We start from the raw sequence: 25,712 nt of genomic DNA, 5'->3' as shown, positions 1-25,712 counted from the left end.
TGGGGCAGATATTTGTTTAAACACAGATATTTGTTCTCGAGTCTTGGATGTGCCCGTAAAAATGGCAATAGGCTCGCCCCCTATTACATTGGGACTAAACATAACACTCTGGCGAAAAGTGGGTGCAGCAATGCACCTCTGTCTACTCCGCATAAGAGTAAGCTACATCAGTATAAGGCGTGAGTGTGTGTGTGTATATATTATATGGTACCCACAGCTTATTTTAAATTTTGGGCACTGATTAGTATACTTATACTTATAGGTTAAATTTCACATGGTAAAGGAAACAAGGCACGGACGGTTAGACTATAACTTAAAAAAAAAACCGGCCAAGTGCGAGTCGGGCTCGCGCACAAAGGGTTCCGTAGCAGCAAATATAATTTACAGTTAAATCAACCTATCTCAAAAACTATAAGAGATACTTTGATCAAACCAAAAATCGTTGAAAGAGTTAATTAGCATGCATCACCTCTATTTTTTTTAGAATTTTATACCCCGTAGTTATAAAAATAGAGGGGGGGGGGACATACTTTTTACGACTTTGAGAGCTGATATCTCAAAAACCGTTCACTTTAAGAAAAATGTTTTTTAGAAAACTTTATATCATTTTAAAAGACCTTTCCATTGATACCCCACACGGGTATGTACATCGAAAAAAAAAATTTCATCCCTCAGTTACATGTATGGGGGGCCCCACCCCCAATTCTTTTTTTTACTATTTAGTGTCATATTTTTGTAGCGGCTCATACAACACATATTCCCATCAAATTTCATCACTGTAGTACTTATAGTTTCCGAGTAAATCGGCTGTGACAGACGGACAGACGGACAGACGGACATGACGAAACTATAAGGGTTCCGTTTTTGCCATTTTGGCTACGGAACCCTAAAAATTAGTCTTAACTTAGGGGCTTAGGGCTGATTTTTCAATAATCAAATAAAATATATCTAAGGAATATTCCTGATGCTTTAGCTTCTGAATGTTTGTATTATACAGTGACAGCAACAAATTTTATTCCTCAGATAACATTTATCTGAACATTAAAAAATCAGCATACTTTTTACTTCAACATTTGATTTCAGATAAGAGCGAAATCTCCATTACCCACGTATAGAATGAAGACATTATTATGATACATTTTTACTATTCTCATAATATGTAGAGACAATTTTCGTGCCACAGTGTTTGTAACGTAACATTTCCAAAATGGTATGACCTATTCGATTCAAATTTTCGTATGTTTAGTAGGTCTAATATCATAACGAGTTACGACAATACTTTTTATCTCGATGTTTCTAAAGGAACGCATTTAAAGGCTACGCCGACGCGAATCTTAAGCAATCTAAGCTTTCTTGTTTGTCTTTTTATGAATCAAGGCAACGAAGTTAATATCAAGGCATTGATATAAAGGCTAGAGACTCGACGGCGACAATGATTGACGGAACAAATTGCTAAAGAGTTTGACAGACTGCCAGCATTTTGTCAACTTTAGGAGAGAGCGCGGGCTTCTTCGCAGCTCAACACCGACTCGTGCTAAATAAGCTTTAATGGCGAACACACGTTTAGTATGCAGCCGGGGTACTCGGTGCTGATTCTGTTATTTTTACACGGAAATGATAAAACATACTTCAAAAATCGAACGTATGTTGTATGTTCGTTATGTATATGTGTTAAAAGAAGAATGGCGAAACCTGACCCGCTTTGCATAAGTTAGCAGCCACTCACCAAACCTATTTTAAGTTATTGATAAAAATGTCTATTATCAGGGAAAAATATTTAAAAAAATCTAAACCATGGGGTTCTTGAGATATTAGGGTTCAAAAGTAAATTAATTAAATATATTTTTTTCGTTAAATAAGATTTTGCTGAATGGTACACGCACAAATAAGTTTTATAATCTAAATCATGGGATTCCCAATTCATAGCGCATCACAAAATGTATTACATGATTTTATTTATGCAAATAATATCATAATTATTTTTGCACATTTCACACTCAGAAACCTATTTTTCTAAAGAGACCAATTTCAAAAATTATTTCATTCTATTCAAGTTCCCGTTATCCCGAAGTAACATAAAATACTTTTTAGGCAGGAATTCCCACGGAAACACTTTTAAAATCAATTTTTAGCTCGAGGGTAACATCTAGTACAGTAGAAAGACTAACAGAAAAACAAAGAATGTTTATGTAAATTCGGAAATAACCTATCAATACCAATCAAAGAACTGTATGCGTATTATTACATACTAACTAAAAAAAAAATACATTCACGCAAACTAACTATGTTTGTCTTGCATTTTTCTCGTGATCTCAATGAACTCCAGAATCAGTCTGTGTCAGCGGCGGAGGCTGCGGGGCCGCGTGTCCGCTGATATTAGTCGCGAGCGCGCTATTACATACATATTTCATGTAACACTTGCCGCGATCGTCGCCTCTTATGTACGTGATCATTTACGTACATAAACCGCCTTCTACGAAATGGAACACTGAACAGATTTATATTTGAGTTTTTTAGGTCACTTTTGTCATGGGTTATGAATTCTTAGTTATGAATTGAACGGCATAACCTTTACTTATACAAACAGATACACCTCCTCCTGAACCTACACGTGTTACATGAATAGCTGAAATATGTCAACAGAACTGGGCGCCAATATTTAGAAAGGACCCGTATTAAGTAATTGAGCCTGTAATTATTGTGACAATATTATAATTACCTGAAGAATTTGTACCTTTAGAAGAAGACCGATACCCTAATTAGTCATGTTTGCAGACGATCTCTCTTTTATCTCTGAAATTCATTATTTATGGCAGTATTCATTGATTTTATAAATAATTATATCATACTTGTTCGTTTCATTTTGAAATTACAAAGCTTAATTTAGATCTGTCACAATCAGAGGTCGGGTTTTGCGGTTATGCAAGGTTTAGTTTATTCAGGTTATTCAGTCACCTCAATTTACGTAGGTTTAACACGTCCCTCCTGCTGCTAGGAAGTCCCGGGATATTATATCGTTAAAGAGATCAACTTTTTTTTTCTTTTTCGGAAACAGCTGAAGTCAAACATATCCTCTTATTTTTTAAGTGTACTCTATTACTGTAAAACTTCCAGATTGATCTACTGCGAGACGCAAACAACGTCCCGCCACGTCCTCGCTGCACGTGACAGTAGCAGCGACGACTCTTTGTCACAAAGGAAAAGTTCCCAAAGCAATCAACCTCCTTGCAAACAACCAAATAGAAATATAGTTACCTTTTAGTTACCTATTGCGCCTACAATTTCAATTTGAAACTACAAAAAAACTACACTGTTAGTGACACGAAATTGTTAGAGAAAGAAAAATACGCAATACATTAACATACAGTCATAAAATAGACGAAACATTTATTTATAATGCTTTATCCGGTATTTTGTAAAAACACATTCCAGGAACCCCATTAGTATAAGCCAAGATTAAGTCCAGGTATCCCTCTCGGGAATATATACGCTCATACAATATATTATGAAGATAAATCCTTAGGATATTATTCCTTAGAGGAGTTTATAGGGATAAAAAGGCTCTGATATTTATTTAATAAGTCAACTCCTGTTGATTAACATTACTTTATTTAGTTTAGTTTATTAGTTTGTATAGTTTAAACCCATCACCAAGAATAATAATAAATAATATTACCACGATCTTTTCATACATAATTACTGCAAACATTGATATCGTCATACGTGTTTTTAGTAATACTAATGCCTAAGTAGTACCTACTATCGTGGAATTTCACGCTATCCTTAAAGTAAAGTAGTAAGTATATTTTATCACATCACTAACAGATGCTCGTTCAATGTAATGTTAATTAATTTAATTAATACTCTGAACGAAGACTTCACGTTCAGAGAAACGCTGCTCTGAAAATGGTAAATATATATACTTAAAATATTTAGAAATTTTGTTAGGTTGAATCGCGTTGTACATCTTGGGGAAATAAGCAATGAAACTGTTGCAGAATAAAATAGAAGTCATTTATTCTAAGTAATCTTAATGATCGTACAAATATCACAAAGAGCAAACCCGCCATCTGCCTGCGTCAGTCATCGGCCAATTAATATAACGAACTTCAAACATTTCCGAAAATAGATTGCAAAATTTACCAAATTAACGTTCCAAAGCATTGAAAATAATCTTCGCGATATCTCATATTTATGCTTTTATGAATAGATAATTTATTCGTCAAAACATCGAGGTCCTATCCATAAGGAGGTTTTGTGATGAATAATAATTTAATTTTAGGTTAATTATACCAGCACACACGATACAAGTAATGAGAGAAGTGACATGATGTAAAATCTGGCCTTTGACACCATCTCAACATCGACGTAACTCGAGGGCTATATTCAATTCATTCATCATCAGCCTTCCATCGCCCACTGTTGGGTATAGTATTCTATTCTATTCTCTGTGAGGGTGTAGGTACGTACCTGCACCTGGCTCTCTCGAATGGAACCGTTGTGCAAATCCCCAAGGTCTAAACTGCCTTCCTAAGCTTGGGCCATTTCCGACCACGCTGGTCCACTGCGGGTCGGTGGGTTCACATATCCAGATGTGCTAAATCTAGATATTATTATGCAGGTTTCAAAGGTACGCCAAATGTCTCGGTCCTGTGCGGCTCTAGCTCTAACCTAGCTGGTGCCATCTGACCATCAGGTGGTATACCAACAGCTCTCCGACTGTCTGTGGGCCACCATTCTGTGATGCCAGGGAATTTCAGGTGTCCAATATTGCCCCTGAACACGAATATTTAACCTATGTGTAAAAAAACTAGTAAGTACTTATAGTGTCAGTTACTAGTTACTAATAATTTTGGTATACAAGAGAAGTGACATACGGAAGGACGGACCTACAGACAGCAATGTCGAAATTATAATGAATCCGTTTTTTCCAGGCGCCAACCGATGCCTATTAAAATGTGGGTTGAGGGACAAAACCGGTTACATAAATTTGAAACAGAATAGGTACATGTTACATGATTGGTCAAAAGTTACCTAATAAAGACTTTAAAGTTTGCATGTTATGTGAAAAGCGGAAAGCACAGCAATGAGTTATTCCGTGAGGCACACATACACACAGCTATGGTAAAACACGAAACTAAATAATGAAACTATTCTAAACTGTTTGTACAGGACTTGTGTTTCATTTAAATCTGAAACACACTATGTAGAACTTAATTTACAGTACTGCTGAGCGTTATTTACCTTTAGGTAGAAACATGGAATTTCATTTTAAATTAATTCGGAATTCTATAAATTCCAAATGTTTTATAATGCTGAATCTGTATTTAATTTGATTTAGGTACTTCTTGCAAAGAATTTGTACCTCTGTTTTTATAGTGCTAATGAAAACGAAATATGCTAAAAACAATATTGCGAACCTCATTGAAAATATATATATCGTAGTATCAAAACCATTTAGACTTGTCATGTGAGATTAACAATTTCTAACCCGCTGAAACCTTACTCCGAACTCCGTGTTTAGTCTGAAATTACGAGGTAACCTGTAAGTAGGTCGCACTGAAACTTACGGGAAGCCTGTTAAATATAGAATTCAAACGAAGCTGTCTTTTATAGATTACTGTACCAGCGAAAAGTACAGCCCCTACTAAGTTATAAAGATACATAAAGTAAAATATTATCATTAAAATATTATCATTAATTTATCTCTAGATTGCCTAAAGTTTTCCTTAGTGCAACTAGGTGTTATTCGGGTGAATAAACTTCGATAAACAAATAAGGTTTGGAGTCGTAGCGTACCACAACCCATTTTATTTCAATATCAAAACTCTGTTATTCAAATTTATCAACGTCCATTTCTTACCAAAGAACAACGCGGACTCAAGTGTACCACCCTCCCCTCATGTCTCAATTAGCTGTAGAGAAGGCCTAGTGCTTTATTCATGTTTACTTGCATTATTTCCGTCGGTTTGCGGAATGAAATGTTTTGTAAATAAAATATGGTGTTCGCAGGGTCTTAGCGGCAATGATGGCCGCCCCGCGCTCTTTACTGCCGCATTCTTCATTTATTATTTAACACTTTTCAGCCTTTTCTCGAGTTTTAGGAGATGTGCATTATACTTATGGGTCATTGTTATGATCGCATAAAAATATGCTGTCACAGGAAATTAGGTAAGTAACATTTTACGCTGTTTTTTTGGTTTGACTTCAGGCATACAGCAATTATCGTCTCCGGCCGGGCCTCCGCGCAGGTACCTGTGAGTCATAAACGATGAGGGTGGCTCGGCACGAAGCTATTAAATCCACATAAACTTTTCTCGCACAAAAGACGTGTGTGATATACGACAATAGTCAAAGATAGGCAAATGGGTATTCAAATATACAGTGTGGCGGCGGCCGGCGGGTGGCCAGTCGCCCCGCCCCGCCCCCGCCCCCGCCCTCGCCCCAATAACTTGCAACTCATACGCGTTTAATGTCTTCTTTTTGTTCACAACAGATGCGGGCAGCTTCTAGTGCGATATTTTGCTTAAAGTTTCAGCTTTGTTGCACATTTTACAGCGTGAAACATAAAGAGTTGCACTGAGATACCTAATGCCTTATAAAGTTACAATTAAACTTTATAGCCGTGGTGGAACTATAAAGTGTCGCTCAGTTTTGCAATTTGGCTGGGAGGTATCATTGGCAAAAGTTTCGATAGTCTATAAACAGAGCAGACATCTTCGATTCGAATTACATACAACTGGTGTTCAGTTTCTGAGTGGGGGTTATTGCTGGGGCGCCGGCGGAATATCAGATTGACTTCACTCAGCTCTAAGTTACAGTTATTTCAACAAGTTATGGTAACTTATCCGTCGACAACTTAGAAACATCATCATCATTTTAATACTTTTAACATTACAAGTAAACTTCGTGAATCAACTACTTAAGGGTTGTTTTTAACACGTTAAATGTCTCATTTAGACACATGACTAAACCGTTTTAACATATTTTAGTAATTAATTAGTAAAATGTTGTTAAAACCCATACATACGAAGTAACATAGAGCTTCGAGTCCAGCTACTAGCAACTAAGCGAAGTAAGAAAGGAAGGGTAGCTCCAAACAAAAAGTAATAACAGCGGTATTCTCGGTTTTAAAGGAGCAACATAAACCGGAGCGGGTTCGGCTCAGCCGTAATGAGTGCAGCATGTGGCCAGCGGCCGCCATTTACATAATATGAAAACATCAAGATACTAATTAAGACGTTGCGGGCCGGAGACTTCTTCTTGTTATCGTGTCGGAAAACACAAGAACTACACTAGCGCTTTCCGCCGAGGTGAAAATATTGGCACAAGGAATACACTACTGTAAGTACTTCTCTTACAAGAAGGATTGGTCAGATTATCGTCATCCACTGACTGCCTATAACTAGGGTAGGTAAACTAAATGGTTTAGGTATACAATAGTACCTGCATTGTTATCTAAGGGAAAAATATCGCATATTTTATTTCGAGATTGTTTTGGCAATTAATGTGTACAAAATGAAATATTAAAGCTTTTAACACCACTAGAAACACTAGCTATACATGGCTCTAACTTGTCTATTATGAAACCGGCACAAGTCAAATATCCCATATAGGCCCGAGGCCTCCAGAGTCTAGACCGACTGTGTCCACAGAGATCTTATTACTCTGTGTCACAAGCCCAAACTGCGCCCATTGTGAAGCCAGCTCATTCACACTAATAGACTAGAGATAGATGCATATTCAGTATTATGCAATAGCATAAGGTGTTTTCATAAATTAACTGTAATCCCGAAGGGATAGTCAGAGATGACACATCTGATAACTAAATTGGGTACTTACGTAATACGGCCGCTTAATATTAACCATTATTTAATTATAAAGTCATGGTTGAAAAGTATTAAGTGCTTACTGATATTGTTGTTTTTTAGATGATTAAAACTAACGATCTTACTGCTTTATTTTCATACATAAAATAAAAAAAATATTGTAGTCGAAAATTGTCGTTAGGGTCACAGTTGTCACTAAACTAGGTCCATCAGATAAATTGAAACTGATATCGATCGTTCCATTTTTGAACGCCTGCAATATGCACTGATACTTGTATAGTTTCACAGAAATTGGTCACCTATTTTCAGATACTTTTTAGGGAACTGTGCTCGACTGAAAAAAAGTCGTGACTTTTTCCCAGAGAATTTTCATTACTCATACGTCATCACGTTGTTGTTACTAGAGAAAAATAAATATAATTCAAGCAAAAGTTGATGATGAATATACTTATATAATTATGTAAAACAATCAGGTTAGTTAGGTTATTACTAACGAGTATCATGTGATGATATGATTAGGTGGGTATATGTTATACGTACATCGTATCATACGTACAGTTTTATTCCAATTATAAGTATGTATTTTATCTCAACAAAGATGCTTTTGTGAAGATAACATGATTTCTTCCGTAGGCCCAGTACATTGTAGGTATAAGTTAATACAGAGGAGAAGTTGAAAAATAAAAGCTTTGATAGAAAAAGTTTAATGGAAACCGCATTACATTTCCACGACAAAAATACAGAACAAAGTTTACTTAGGTATATCCAGATATTAAATACTGATGTTCTAACTTGTTCTGGACAAAGTTTATTTTCTCTGGTGTAGTACTTCTAGAGGGAAAATTTATGGAAGCTGATTGAATTTAAATTTATGACATTATGGGCCACTTGCACCAATATATTAAATCTAGATTTAGTGTTAAATGTCGATTTATACTCTAATTTTTAATTCCGTGGAATTCTGACATTTCATTAGTGATACCACTAAAAAAGCTTGGATCCATTTCAGGGCAATATTTTTTTAAATGTTTTCATGCAAAAAGATAAATCTATATATTTACCTGCTCAAGAGAAGTAGGTAATACAAAAATAACAAATATTTAAATACTAGCTGTTGCCACGAGCTTTGCTTCACCTTAATTAGTTTTCCCGTGGGAATAGCCCATGTGTCCACCCATCCAGGGTGTCGGCTAACTGCATTCCAAATTTCATTAAAATCGGTTCAGCCGTTTTGATGTGAAGAAGTAACAAAGATACACACATACATACACACACACATACTCACAAACTTTCGCATTTATAATATTAAGTAAAATAACGACTCGCGACCATTGTATCGAATTAATTTTAATTACTTTATTTTATTCATTAGCATGGCATCACTTGCTACTAAATTCAGGGATAACAAACCTTTTTAATCGATTTCAAATAAAAGATTCTCAATTCGGTAAGTACATAATAATATGTTCGGTATGTAGGTATGTAAGATTATTGGAACTGCACCATATTCACATAATATATGACAATCCATTAAGCCTAATAAACAAATATGAACTTTTATTGTATAAGTATGTTTATATGTTTGTTGGTTTGTATGTTTGTCCACGAATATCTCGGAAACGATTGATCCGATGGTTACTATTCTTTTTTAGGGTTCCGTACCTCAAAAGGAAAAAGGAACCCTTATTGTTGTCCGTCAGTCTGTCACCACCCTTTTTTCTCAGAAACGGTTAAAGATATCAAGCTAATATTTCGTACAGATGTACATAATTATGAAATTAAAAGGAAAAATATCTCAGGTAAGTAGACTTGTACGGAACCCTCAGTGCGCGAGTCCAACTGGCACTTGGCCAGTTTATTATTATTGACCTTTCATGTTGTGATCGTTTGTTGATTTTTATAAACGTTATGGAGCCACAACCTGGTCCTTCCCGTGAAGGAGCTCATCTGACAGAGCACAAGAGTCCGACTTTCTCTCTCCCAGAAAGAAGCGTCCTCGTGGTTCTTTTGCGTCTAACGTAAAAACCATCATTCTAAATATTTAAAAATATAATATAGAAAATTGTCCGGATACAACTGATGTTCCGACTCGTATTGAAAAAAGTACCCAGCCAAAAAAGGTTTGTGATCTCTGACATGTCAAAAATTGATAACTGTCAGAATTCCGTGGGATTAAAAATTTGAGTATAGTGTCAAATTTTATATGGATTGACGTTTCTTAAATCGAGATTTGAAACTACATCTAGATTTAAATGTTTCTGCAAGTGGCCCTATATATGGTTACTATTATGTTACTACATGATTACACGAAAATTACTTCATATAATTTTGACCATAGTAAAATAATAAATGTAGGTAAAATGAGGCCTACAGCTGGTAATTTCATTAATTAACTGACTTAACATCACCACTGTTAACATCAATGCTGAATTTTCATCAAAAATATAAAATGAATATGTAAATGATTGTAAATTACAGAGTGTCTCGTAAATAGTGGACCACCGGAAAGGGGGTGATTTTTGTTGAATGACTTTTGGAAATTAACGATAAAAAAAACTTGCTACTCCATAGTAAAAGTCACGTCACCATCAAACGTACTATGAAGAAACAATATTTTTTTCGTTAATTGCCAAAATCTTAGATAAGTACAACAAAAGTTATTCAGATTGAACTCCTGAGTCCCCCCCTTTCCGTTGGTCCACTATTTACGGGACACCATGTACATACAAGGATCGAACCATACACGAACAAACACGCTTGTTTTTCAAGCATTATTTAACAAAGCAACGCAAATTACGAAACAAATCGAACATGTACCTAGCAACTCAATTAAAAAACAACAATTTCAACGGTAAAAATGAAATGAAATGAACGGTGAAAAGGTGGGAATATTCAGGGTCCAATTTTGCTTCATTGAATGTGTTTTGTTCGGCGCATTCTCACCGTATCGCGATGTATGGAGCGCGGAGTATTGTTCCATAGAGAAGGAGTCGTGAAGAAAATGCGATCGTTTCTTCGTTCTCCGTTCCCACTTGTATTGAAAGTACTTCGTAAAGCTGTCAATAACGCGATAGCTCGTGCTCGCGAAACGAAATGATTCGCTTATTCAATTCGTATTCATGTTAGAGCAATATCAATGTTTCTAAGATAATATTTATAAGTTTTAAAGTTAAAAGCTGCTTGTTAAAGTTGTTGTACGAAAGATATGTCGTGACGTAGACCTGCCACGCAACTGCTAAAAGACTATAAATATCATCGTAGGCATACCTATTAATGATAAAACATTAAGTATATCACATACTACATTTGGAAAGTACTTTTTTTATGGAGGGTGGAATTTTCTAACATTGTACCACCATACAGCAGGTTTTCAAGCAAGAGTATTGAAAAAAATCATGTAACAACATTATTTATACGAGAACGTTAGATGAAAGCATTTTACTAAAGGAAGATGTTTAATCGAAAAAGTTTTAATGGGATTTGATCAACGAAACGATTCGAAAGTCGTTCTTAATACAAATTCCTTTGGGCAATTTTGTGAGTTCTCCGTTCCAGTGAATGCTTTTTCATTCCTCCCGAAGGCTGTATTGTGCCCATCCGTTTGTTATGCGCGCCCGCTGTGTGTGAAGCGGAAACTTATTGCTTATTTTAGTTTTTTTACGTTTTCGGAGGAGTACGCTTATTTATAGAGGTGAGACGGGGAGCGGCCGCTATCGCCATTGACACAGCGTGTGCGGACCCAGATCGCTATAAATAACTTGAAAATGGCCAAACTTGAGACTCTCACGCTAGATGGAACAGATTAAACGCCACTAAGAGGCTCACTGTGGAAACCGACCGAATGGCTAATATATTCTCCTTCTCAATAAATTACCTTTTCTTTGTCCCGAACCTACGACATTTTACGACTACCTAGGATCTTTAAAAAGCTAAATTATTTCGCTGTTTAAGGCAGACAGGTAGGAAAGTAGGTACCTTCATAAAACAGACTTAGAAAACACGCTACTTTACTTTAAGTAGGGGACGACCAGACGACGAGGATTAGAATTATTTACCGTTTACGAATTTACCTAGTTATATTATACAGTATACATAACTTGATTAAAACTAACCTTACTAAGTATATACATTAAATAGTAAACTTACCAAAGTCTTATTTATGTGGATTATTTCGTGTTTCACCTGAAAAAAACAATAATGTAATAAATATCACCTCAAATAAACGCGTCAATACAACAAGGCATAATAAATACTATAATTACTAGAAGTATTTCGCAAACTATTTTTTTAAAGTACTTTTACCTACTTTGATTACGTAAGAACGTGGCTCTATTCTTTCTATTTAAATTTTCATTCGGATCCGATTATCGTTTACAAAGTGAGCTCTTGATAAACTTCCTGTTATCACATAACTAGGTACCGAACTACCGACTCCGTAGTATTATGTTATTATTTATTTATATAGTCTATAGTATGTACTGTTTAATTAGTATACCTTGCACCTCTACTCCCATTAATTATGTTAAATTTGTCTCTTCCATCCAAAGGTTGTCTGGTAGAGATTGCTTTAAGCAATAAGGCCGCCTTTTTTGTGCTAGTTTAAATATAAGTTGTGAATTTGAATATTGTCTTTAATGGTGCAAAATAAAGAGTATTCTATTCTATGTTCCTTGGTATCCGGTATGTACCGAGTACTACTGCGGCAGCGATTACCACTTTTAATAGCTGAACGATCCTTCTAAATGCCAGCGACTTCTAGTCTGTGTACCTACATAAGTTTATGTTTTCTACGTGTTCAATCACACCGCTGGCGGCGGTACTACCTAATACATCAAGAAGCCTAAATATATAAAATTTAATTTCCGTCAAGCAGCACTCAATAATAAGTTCCACTTTGACAGTGATGAAGCGAAATATACCCTCTTGTGTTGGAAAACTCGTGTTTTGCTTCTATACATATAAAAAATTACAACTCAAATACAAATACAAATAAAGGTATAAAATATCTTTGAAATATTGAAATGAAATGTCGGTATCGAATACCTACGTTCGTATTACCTACTTATATTTTAGGCATTAAGGGTTCCTAGGACTATCAGTTAAGATTTAAGGGTGCGGCAGACGTGTCCCAAAGTCACCACTGGCTGGCCCATTGGTACCTTTAATACTTATTTATTTAAAACTAGCTGTTCCCGCACGCTTTGCTTCGGCCTAAATAGTTTTTCCGTGGGAATTCCGGGATAAAAAGTAGCCTATGTTTTTTCCCAGGGTCTAGACCGTGTGTATACCAAATTTCATTCAAATCCGTTCATTAGTTTTGGCGTGAAAGAGTGACAGACAGACAGACAGACAGACACAGTTACTTTCGCATTTATAATATTAGTAAGGATAAGGATAGTAAGGAAGTAAGGATGAAGGAATCATCAACTAGCATCAAAAGTAACATACACAATTACGCGTGACTTTACGCATTAGTGTACCTACCTATCTATACATGGGTACAAGCCTACATCATTAAGTCCAATGCCAAGTTTCAACTAGGTCAAACCCGTTATGTACATATGATGAAGTTAATGGCGTCCAAAATCTACCAAAGCGTCCACCGCACCGGCCTGACCTGACTAGTTTTAGAATAAACAAACGACAAGATCTTACTGAATTCCTACTTAGTCCCCCTTTTCCGTCAAATCCTACAAATGAAGTTGTAAAGGTACTGAAACCACTGTTGATCTTTTACCGGGAATTGGAGTGAGCAAACAGAAAATTAAATTTATATGTTAGCTCTCATTTGTGTGGGTCATAAATCGGCAACTTAAGTTTGTCGTCACGCGCCGCGTATCAGCGCAAACATCGCTGATTGTGCCCCTCCCCCCCCTTCCACCTCGTTGCCCTCCCCCCGTGCCACTGCCCCGTGACCACCAGAACACTTTCCATTAATTTTCCAAGAAGGAAAAACCATTTCTGAACCCAAAACATCAAATTACATCCAAGATCCCACTTCGCGAAATTATCTTCGCAGGGCTTTTTTCAGAGAAGTCAACATATTGTTTCTAGAATTCAATTTTAAACCTAAATTATGCTTGGGTACTCCTCGTATTTACTTTCAGACTTATTCATACTCCTCGCCCCCTCTTATTCTAAGATACGGTAGGTTCGTAGATATCAAGCCACAGCACATTTTCCAAAAGCCGAAGGCAGAATTAATGAACTTATTTATTTTAATCGATTAGACTTGTTTGTATATTTATTATAACAAATAAGCCAAATTTTAATACGAAAGCACTAACAGGCTAGAGCCATGGAGTTCTTTCGATTATTCCAAATAGGTACGTATTTTTCTATTACAGAATGTGTGACCTTTATGGAACACGTTATGTTAAATTAAAAATATTCTTGGCTAATAAGTATGTCAAAATATACCTGCAGAAAGCCAGAAATGTGAGAATGTCCATAAGTAGTGCTTTAAAACTCTACACAATAAAACATAATCTTGAAAGTATCCCTATCAATACAACCATCAAACCTGCAACACTAACTACAATGATCATTACTCAAGGCTAGAGAGTTCCAGTAAGAATAAGAACAATCGGTTCCAACACAAAACTAAGTTTCCTCTCGCTCTGATTACAAAACAAACACATCACCTCTATCAGAAGCGGGATAATTCTATTTCCAAAGTTATTTGCGCTTCCAATCGTGAAATTGGATTAACTTTTACAGAAAATCTAGTTTTTCGATTTTCACACACGAGCTACGCTAAAAATACTACCAGTTTTGTAATAGAAAATATGAATGTTTGTAATTTTAAATTTACCTCAAAAATATTTAATAGGAATAAATCCTGTATTTTAATCTGTATTATATTATTCAATCAGCTCAGAAATAAATCCAAGTTAATCCTACTAATTGGCTTTCTTTCACACCTATATGTATATCCAAGCTATAATTATAGACCATATAATTGTTTTGATTATATACTATCATCCTATTGTATTCAATTTGTATATTTTCCTAATAGAGAAAACAATTTTTAAACAAGAACAAGGCTGTAGAAAACTAGCAATTTAGAGCAATGTCAATGTTTAAAAGAATTCTAATATTTTATAGTTTTACCGCTGTTTATGTATTTGATTTAGGTAGATATAATTCCATTTAGCCGCCTGCGCCTGTGACTACTTTTCACAGGTGATCGAAATTTGTAAAATGATTTCAGAATATACCCGGCTGGTTGAGCGGTTCTGAACACAACATCGTGATAAGTGAATCGTTCCATTCCTTTTGTTTACTGCCCTATAAATTCACACACCAATACTACACGTTTGCCGTTTTGCTACACATGTCGTTCTATAGATCTAAAGTGAGGTATTTTGTAGAAAATGTATATTTTGACTATTAAAATAGGTAAGCAATGATGGCGGCCGCGGTAAACACTCGGGCCAGGCCGTCCTGGCGCCCACCGTGGGGCGGCCGGTCGCTCAGCGCCTCTCATGAATCACTGAACAGCTGCTCCTATAAATACAGAACATCCGACATAAAACGAAACAGCCAAGAGTTCCTCTCACAAAATACTCGTAAATAAACAAAGGCACTTCACCGATCGATCTGATGTCGAGAATGTTGAACGAAAAATTTTGCAGCCGCCTGCGAAAATTGGTAGCCTATTCAGTCTAAGTTCTGATGTTATCTAATAAGTGAAGTTATTACAAAATTAAGTAGGTATTGATAAAATCTTCATGACACAACTTGTATGTAGCTAATTAAAAAACTTCTTAATTAACCTATGCGAAAACTTTGAAAAGGTCTTATTCGCATGTAGATTCTTCATGTAAAGTAGACCAAGACCAACAATAGCTTCGCTACAAACTTTGCTTGTTTCATAAAACGTTAAAGGGTGTTTTGTGTGAAGTTGAAGTTGCAAAGGTCGCGGTGTCGATGGAGGCCGTGACTGGTGGAGCCGAGTGCTTTTTCTGAGAAACGAATCTCTTAATCCTTACCATAAGATTGTAACTTCGATAGCTTTTAATAGAATCTTTATAAAATAACCCTTTGATAGATTTTCTATTTGTTTGGCTACATTAACCTGTCTACGGGATGATTTCTGATACAATTCCACCCTGTATATAACATGACCGATAAATATGGATAAGCACGTATTTTACAATTGCTAACGATTATTTGTGTTCGCAACATAACGAGTTTCGTTAGCGCCGCGCACGCCCCGCGTTCCGCTGAGGGCCTCGGGTTTCCTCTCACAGTTACGGCAAGTACTTCCACGGATCTAGGATACAGTAACCTGTGATATTTATGATGTGCACATCATGTTTTAATTTAAACCAGAATCTCTTGAGGATGGTATTGATATTGAATATTTAATAAATAAGTATGCGAATATTTTTACTTCAATTATTCCACCTCCGCAAGAGCAGGCCCCAGCCGCTGCCTCCTGTAAATCTTCTGAATTATATCACCCCAAATGCCAATTCCCTTTTATTTCTATCGCGAAAGCCCGGCGCTCACTCATTTACATACACTTTGCTGACCCAACGGCGATAAAACCCTTTTTATCGCAATAAAAAGATTCGAGATTCAACAAAGAATTCTTGCTATCTGAACAGAGACTCAATAGAAATTGGAACATAACAAGCTTTGAACCATAACAAGCAATAACTTTGTAGTTAACAAGATATATTTTATATACCTCGGTGAGAGTGTAAGAGTTACACTGATAGGTCACGGAGCCAAATACAATGAAACCATCTGTTAAACCACATTTAACTACTTTGACGTCGGAAACGCTACGTCGTAACAATAATCAGGATTTTTCAGTAGTAGGTGGGAGGTGTGACCAAATTTCGTGGCTGACAAGGGTAAACGACGGAGGCGTGCTACGAGCCCGGGGCTACGGGCTACGAGCTACGGGCTACGAGCTACGAACTACGTTTTACAAGTTGTTACAAGCAACAAGCCATCATCGTTGATCATTGCAATGCAAGCCTACACCAACATCATTAGTTTTCTTTTTAACCAATCATTTATTTTATAACATCTGAATTGGTAACGCTCGTTTCAATAAATTGGCTTTTTATCAACAAAACTTATCGTATTATCTAACATCTTTCATCACTACGATAAAAAAATACATTTCATGAGAACATAAAGAACATGAGAGCCGAGCTTAATGAATCGTTAAAATCACATTCACCGCTCCTGAAAGTCATTTCGGGAGCGAAGTCCCGACAGACGTGGTCATTAGATTGTTGTGACAATCTGGTCGCACAGTGGACACTCCACACCCGGCTAAATATTGAAACGGTTTCAATTAACTTGGTATTGAAAGTACTATTTTGGTAGATATTAGATAGCTTTGAAAGCTAATTACTGTGGCTCTCTTTTGTTTAAATAAAATATTGTTTGTATATTCGCCACTACATTCGATACATGTATATAAAACTCATATTACTATATCTTATGTGCCACTGATCTCATTAAAACTAATATAATAAATGGATGTTAACTTTAAAAGGCATAATGTCCCAATTGTATACAGCTTGGGTACGAAATGCCGCCATCTCCTTTGTAATTATTTAATGTCAGCTTAACTTTGGAAACTTTGCCATTGCACATCCGTTGTTTTAAATCGCTACGAGTTATAATAAGAAAGATTTTATATAAATAAAATAACTACCAGTCATCGATAAATATAATATTGATTGAATCTGGCAGTAAAGAAAGTAAAGCCTATTAGCATTATCATTTTAACTATAACTACATAACACACATATAATACATAGTTACGCAGTCGTAAATTTGTGTTTATTCACAAGTACTTTAAATTTACCTTTCATTTCATTAGATTTTTTTATTTTTTCCGTTATTTTCTAGTTGGACAAGTATTCAATGAATACTCAGCAACTATATTTTGTATTCATTTAGCTGCTTTTTAGGGTTCCGTAGCCAAAATGGCAAAAACGGAACCCTTATAGTTTCGTCATGTCCGTCTGTCCGTCTGTCCGTCTGTCCGTCTGTCCGTCTGTCACAGCCGATTTACTCGGAAACTATAAGTACTACAGTGATGAAATTTGATGGGAATATGTGTTGTATGAACCGCTACAAAAATATGACACTAAATAGTAAAAAAAAGAATTGGGGGTGGGGCCCCCTATACATGTAACTGAGGGATGAATTTTTTTTTTTCGATGTACATACCCGTGTGGGGTATCAATGGAAAGGTCTTTTAAAATGATATAAAGTTTTCTAAAAAACATTTTTCTTAAAGTGAACGGTTTTTGAGATATCAGCTCTCAAAGTCGTAAAAAGTATGTCCCCCCCCTCTATTTTTATAACTACGGGGTATAAAATTCTAAAAAAAATAGAGGTGATGCATGCTAATTAACTCTTTCAACGATTTTTGGTTTGATCAAAGTATCTCTTATAGTTTTTGAGATAGGTTGATTTAACTATTTGCTGCTACGGAACCCTTTGTGCGCGAGCCCAACTCGCACTTGGCCGGTTTTTAAATGAGTGATAGGTGGTATTATATTTCGTTTAAAAAAATTATAAACCCACTCAACATTGATGCTGAAATTTCAATATGAGACTTTGTTAGTTTTTTTAGTCTAGCCTGAGCTGAGCCTACGCAACTAATTGTTAGTATAGGACCACAAGTTGAAAAATAAATCTGTCTAGGTTTACGTAAGGAAAGGTCAGCTATGGAAAGACCTATTCTCGAATTCGATTCGTTCGGAGAGCTCGGGTTACCGACGGTGACGTAGCTACAATATTACAATACCCACCTGACGAAGCACCGTATACCTACACCTAGTGTAAGTTTGAATTTATCTAAACTTGCACTTAAGCAACCGATAAGCGATAGTGGAGGTAGGGTAAACGTGTTCTATAGAGGAAACTGTAACGACAACTGACCCGAAATGACGACAAAATTCATCACTTCACACAAGTTATCGGCATCCAACGAACCTCACAGTCAAAAGCCAAAATTTCACTTAGAATAGAATATAACATGTCCTTATTGATCATCGATATATCAAAACATACAAAAAACATCTTGATTACAAAGATATAACTGACCTAATCAAAGTTAAAAACTCCCGACGTCCAACACTAAATAAATTTTCAACGTTTAAGCCGATTTTGATAGCATTTGGCTTATTAGAACACCGTCAATGATCCGAAAAATACTAAATGAAAATCAGTTCAGCTGTTTGAGAGCTACGCTACCACATAAATCTGTCTGTGTATCTGCACACAGATACATAAAACTTATGACACCCTTCCTTTTCATCGTCGGTGGTTGGTAGATAAGCAGATGATGAGATGATCTAAATGAGATCTCATTTCCAAACTTCAAGCCGGTTCATTATTATCTACCTATTAACAATACTAGATGCGTTTGGTATCAAACCTGTAAAAATCCGATTCACAAGTCCATTCGACAAATGCAGCAGCCACTTAAGTACTTATATATTTTTTAATTTATAAGTAGGTAGAGAATCTGGCATTCTGTAAGTGTGTAATTATTTGTATCAAAGTATCAGTAGCCAGGTCTAAAGGTCAGCTGTACGCAGATAATAACTCTGTCGGGACATAATGGTTGCTAACTGCACAAGCAGATACGAGTAGATAAATATCGACTTGCAAATATTGGTGCCTATAGGTACCATACCATACCATACCAACAGTAATTTATAACAAATACTTTGAAGAGCTTATACAGATAAAAATATGTTACGAATTGAAGTCAATTGCATAAGTTATGTATTTATAAACTGCCGTATAAACTTGTATAGAAATTGCATACGTAAAATTAAAGCTAACATGAATCCTTGACCGCGTATTTTTATGTTGTTATTATAAAATAAACGTTTTTAATATAACAATACCATCTGTTTATAAATATTTACTTAAAACATAAATTATTATATTGTGATAATCGAGTCACCCTACAGGAACGATAGTTAAGTCGCACTAAAATGCAGACGAAATATTGTTTCGTACTTAGCTTCAAAAACGTAGAGATCAGAACTGAAAGATGCAGAATACAGAATTTACTTTAAAGTAAAAAAAAAGAAACCCCAATGTGTAGTCACTAACAAACAAATAGAAACATTCACGCAAATTTATTTGTGCCCAATGCTTGAACCAACATTTTTCCATTTAGCGGCATCACTGTAATCCTTTGTGCGTATTCAACAGCTTTGTTCTGCACAAACATAAAACAAAAAATAAATTCATTCAACGGAATAATTGTGTTTTTATTTGTAAGGTCCTATAACATATTATATTTTTTTTATGTCTCGGGGCGGTTTATTCACTTAATATCTAAGCCCCGTTAGTTTTATTTTCTTTTATTGTTGTAATTAGTTTATTTTATTTGTATATAGTATATGATTGTTATGAAAAAAATAAATTGATATTGAAGGATGGAATCCACGTACATAATTATAATGCCTGTACATACTACGTTTATTTTATTAAAATATACAACCATGTAGCGTTAAAAAGTTTAACATACAACATGATATTTATCATTTACCTATCAACTAGTTTTTCATAGATATTCCAGAAGTATGTACCTAGCTATCGGCGAGTGCAGAAACGTAATTGTAAAGCAATCTAATTTACTATTTTGGACACTTCTAGCAAAAACTATGCAAAAGTGGGCAAGTAAATTGGCTTCATTACATTATAGTTGGAGCTTCGCAAAGCAGAGTGCACGCGAGCCGTAATCTGCGCCGGGGGCCGCGGGACGCCATCATGGTAATCGCAGCAGGTACAGGTATACAGACCCACCTGTACTGTACACTGGCCATATTTATGAAATCGTACCTAATATTGATTTAATGATCATTCCAATCCAAAGAAATGATGGGAGATTGAACGAACACGACCTCCGGAATGCGTTCAACAGGTAAGCCTTTGTGTCGATATAAAGATATCCATCAAATGTAGAGGTGGGTTACCGGGGTGGTGTGCGGCGGCGGCGGAGCGGGGCGGCGGCGGCGGCGGCGGCGGCGCGCGGCTGGCGGAGCGAGGCGGAGCGAGGCGGCGGCGGCGGTCGGTGGCGCCGCGTGGCCGGGCTGCGGCAGACTGTTGCTCCCGGGCCCGCTTCACTTGTTACGTGCCGCCCGCCCTGCGCGCCCGGCCCGCCGCCCCGCCCGCCCCTGCGCCGCGTCCGCGCCCCGCCAATACCGAGTCCTTCGCTTTGCAGCATCATTCCGACCTAACTACATAAACATGTCATGCTTGCCAAATTAATGTGAGTACGTACAGGTAAAACTTTTGCTACGTCTGGAAGTCGGTTTTCGAGATCAGTAAATGTCTTGGTTGAACATAAAAATATAAATTTGGACATCGCCGTGTTTGAATTAAATCTGTCTTAAAACTTTGAACACAAGTTTGATATTAACTGTTCAGCACAAAGGCTTAGTTAGTACAGCTGAGGCTTACCGCAACAGCTATTGTGGGATAACGCCGGGAGATGAAGCCGCCCGAGCCAGAAACAAGACGTAGACAATATTAAGAAGCCTTCAGGAACATTGTTCGTTTTAAACGCGCTTTGGGCAGCAGCGAGCGGAATTGCTGAGTGGCACTTTCGCTGTGTTGCGCGCCCACCGACCACCGACCCACTATCATTATACGGACGCACCTCAGATGATATGTATACAAAGAAGTGGACCTACTTTTCAGCTCCATCCTACTAGATTATGCTCGAGAGGAAATAGCTTATTCCGCAAGACAAGGTCTGCTAATTTACCTGTGGTCGGTTCGTTAACCGAAACGTAACTAATTATATCAATAGTGTATATCTAATCTTACGAAGGCAATAGTTATTGTGTTTATTCTGCATGAATGATACAATACATATTTGAGGTGTGTCGTGTGTCGTGTGCTGTGAGGTTCGTCATTTGATATAATCCTCATAAAAACAACACAAATATTCATTACACGGTAAATATCATCAGGCAGGTACTTGAGATTCATCATCATCCATCGATTCTCATTCATCATTCATCAATCAAAGCCATTTTCCGCAGGTATGAAGTGAATAGCTATTTTCATGCCTCTTTTCGGCAAATTACACCTTAACTTTCTGAGCATGAGTGATGAAAAACTTCTTAAAAGCATCAAAATGTATCATTTTGACACCGGTAAAAAAAATGCGGTTCATACCTTTTAGAGCTTTCGGTGTAAAAAAAGATCCAACTTTTTCGCTCAAAAGTAAAGTTATAATCCTCAATAATTTAATGTTACGATTTTAAATAAATTTATCTACCTTCTAGTTGATTTTCCTCAACACTGATGGAAACAATTTAAACATAAAATTATTTAACAGTACCGTTGTACCCCTTAAAATCAAAACACGCTAGCAAATACGCTGAGTTTTCAGGATGAATATTATCAACGTGAAAACCCAGCCGTATTTGCGAACTAATTAAATTTCAATGCCCATCCACCTATTTACGTGTAATGGAAAATGCACCGCGCTCGAGGCAATTTCGCATTTCGGATATTTTCTCGATTGGAAAAATTCCGGTAATGCTTACCTAAAGAGAAATTCCCGAGAGTTATAATAAGTAAGTGCACCGGATCTTCGATCCGGTACGTAGTAGCTGGAAGGCTTGAGGCTTAAAAGAAGAGTTAAATAAGAGAGGCGAGGTGCGAGATGGGTGCCGAGCCCTCGTCTAGATTTGAGATAATCCGGACAATTAAGCGACAGGCACGTCGCGCCGCCGCCTCATCCATCACCGACCGCGCCACACCTGCCCCTAGCTACGCTCTACTCTACCAGATAACTCGCACCTATTGTTCAATGTAATTGGTGATCTTTATGTAAGTAGGCAGTATTTAAGTGTGTAGGTAATAGGTATATCTTGATTATTGTGCTACCATGATTATCAATCCATTAACTATCACCTACGTATTTACCTATGTATGTACCTACAGCCAGCAGCTCCGGGTCACGAAGTGTGTGGTTTAATTTTGTTAGATAAAAATACAGATACTATTACATTATTCGGTACAAAGAACAACGAAATAATTGAATTTATCTACTTTCGCCTAGCCGTAAATGTGTCTGTACAAAATATGGAAATTGAATTTATTATTCCCATGGAAATGGAACATCAAACCATTTATTATGCCTAAGAATTGAATAATGTCGCTCGCTTCATGACTCCTAAAATGGGTTGGTAGATTAGCCTTGATATTCAAACCTAGGTACACTATTTAGATACACAGTCAAACCTAATGGTTATTTAAACAACCTAGCTATTTAGGACACCAATTGATTCCTACTATAACGAACCAGACTCATTTTTTTTCTATTGTAGAATATGCGTTTACTACCTCGTAACTACCTACGTGCTATTTACTTAATTATAATAAATCAGAATGCAAGTACCTAGTTAGTCGTAGTTTTAGTACTTAAGTCATCCTATTTTATAAAATGAAATCACTCTCATTGTTTCTATCCAATGAAGGCTTAGTGTTAAAAATCTGATCAACCTTCATAAATTCCGGCATAAAAAGCCTCCTTAGCTGTTTCAGCGTCCAAAGTGGTCTCGTGTGTGGAATAAAAAACAATTTTGGCGAAACTGCTTTGAAACAATGACATAAAGGGACGCGGTGAGCGCCCGGCGACCCTCGCGGGGCTCCAGCGGCCCGCCGTGCTCCGGGCGCAGGATCATTCCCGGAGAAAGGTTTCACCTATAATATGGATCTGTATCCACCTTGATAGCTAGGTAACATGTGTACAACCGGCATACGATCGACCCCCAACGCAAACAGATTGATGCTATCACTCAGAAAAGGTGGTAAAGAGATTAATTTTAAATTTAATGTATACTTAATGTAAGTAATGGGTTTATCAATAAGTACATTACATACAACACAGTCGCTCTAATGATTAAATATTCTGACTGTTCGAAAAAAGAGTGAAGTTATCAATTCGTCTAAATGTTTTTTTGTAAATATGTAAGTCCCATCGGTCGTCAAAGGCCGCATAGATGGTAATTTTTTTTAGCTATAGTAATACTGCCTTTGATTTTCACTAAAAGAACAATGAAAACAATAGGGTAACAGTACCGGTTATCGGCCACTTAAGCGACTTGTTGACTTCAGAGTTAATTTCTATCATAATGCTGTGTGTCAAGATTTTCCAAAAACATATCATTTGATCTTTCAATAGTCTAGTTTTATAAAACCTAAAGTTTATAGACGTAGCAGTGATATATAATTTAAAAAAAAATATTTTTTGTAAAAATAGAAAATATACCGCTTATCGGCCATTTTACCCAGTTATCGTCCACCAGTGCACTGGTTATCGGCCAATCGGTTAATTCACAGTAGAAAAACGAGTCTTATTCAGTAGTTCATAGGGTTTTTGAAATTACAAATTAAAATCTAAAGTCAAATTAGCTACTCTTGGCATTGGCATCGATAAACATTATCGGCCGTTTTATAATCTAATGGCCGGAATCAGGTTTAACTTTACCTATTTTCGGCCGCCTGCTATTTTAGACGGCCGGAATCAGGTGTAATTTTTACCTATTCTCGGCCGCTTATTTCGACGGCCGGAAACAGGTTTTGTTTTAACTGGTTATCGGCCGCTAAACATTCGTTATTTTTTATGGTCATATCTTTGAAACTATGAGGTACTCTGACGGCCGGAATCTAGTTGCCAATTCACAAAATTCTAGCTGTTCACTAATATAATGGAATCTATGGTCGTGCATTTAAGGTTTCCGCAATATAGACAAAATTTAATGACTACAATATACCGGTTTCCGACCACCCGGCCGGAAACTAGATTTTGAAATAAATCGATAACCTATTGTCCGACCACTAAAAATATTACAAATTATGAAAACTTTTGTTAGTTTAGGCAATGGAATATTGAAATTAAACATACTTTAATACACACAAACCAATTCAATCACTAATAAAACAGTAGGAACACTTAAAAACGTACCTCTGAAAATCAATCCACCTGCTATTTTTTCTGCTAAATTTGCCACGCATCCACACACCAAATTTTGAAATGGTGACTGAGGGCTAAGTTCGCAAATTTCGAGGTCATGCCGTTGGATTATGAACCGCGATGTTCGTCCAGGTCGAATGGCGCGAAATTAGAAAGGAGATGTCTCAATACTATCCTATTATTCAAAATAATGTGCGAAGTGGCCGGAAAGGGGTAGTGGCCGGCAAACCGGTACGTTTACCCTACCTACCTTCTATAGAAATCCAGCATTCGAATCCGTTAACGTTGTGGTATGAGCCGGAAATATAGTAGATAGTATAGGTGCGTATAACCATACCCTTGATGACTAATATAAAACCCCCTAGGGATTATACGCGTGAGTGTTTATGTTAATTTTATTCCGTCATGCCACGGCAATGGCAGCGAGCTATAGAGGCATCATGTTCAGAATACGAGCCTCCAAGACGCTCTCACATAGAACGACGGTGGCGCTCTAATGTCTTTTTGATTGCGAGGCCATTCTCTTTGTATCCCGAGCCGGGGCTCGCCGGACACCCGGTGCGTCCAAGAGATTATATCTATGTTGGAAGGTAATAGTGCTTGTTACAAAGTCTTTGTTCTTCGCTAGATAGGTAAGTACTAAGAAGATGCGCTTTTGCTTTTTAATAATTATATATTTCCTATATTTTCCAGAATATGAAAATTGCGGCGGATTACCTACATAATATGCTCACGACTGTAATACCCGAAGGGGTAGCCAGAGGTGAGTCGATTTATGTATGTAAGTAAGTATGTGAAAATGACCCGAATTATTTGATAACCGATTGCAAATTCAGATGCATCCATAATCATAAACTCGTCTCAAGAGAGTCTCATCTCAACTC

General features: G+C 36.7%; 1 protein-coding gene across 5 annotated transcripts in view; it reads right to left on the bottom strand.

Annotated features, from left to right (window-relative positions):
• The window catches only part of LOC105387399 (regulating synaptic membrane exocytosis protein 1), a 79,911-nt gene extending 59,051 nt beyond the window's left edge, over positions 1–20,860 (bottom strand). For all 5 annotated transcript variants that reach the window (XR_007268016.1, XM_048631554.1, XM_048631556.1 and 2 more), the window contains exons 1-2: positions 20,810–20,860; positions 11,976–12,011 (exon numbers count right to left, since the gene is read on the bottom strand). The gene's annotated coding sequence lies outside the window, so the exon portion shown is untranslated. The remainder of the gene's footprint in view (positions 1–11,975; positions 12,012–20,809) is intronic.
• Positions 20,861–25,712: the final 4,852 nt, after the last annotated feature.

The sequence above is a fragment of the Plutella xylostella genome, chromosome 29 (genome assembly GCF_932276165.1).
Source record: "Plutella xylostella chromosome 29, ilPluXylo3.1, whole genome shotgun sequence".
NCBI lineage: Eukaryota > Metazoa > Arthropoda > Insecta > Lepidoptera > Plutellidae > Plutella > Plutella xylostella.
The sequence above is the reverse complement of the archived record's forward strand: the minus strand, read 5'-3'. Positions and strand labels throughout refer to the sequence as shown.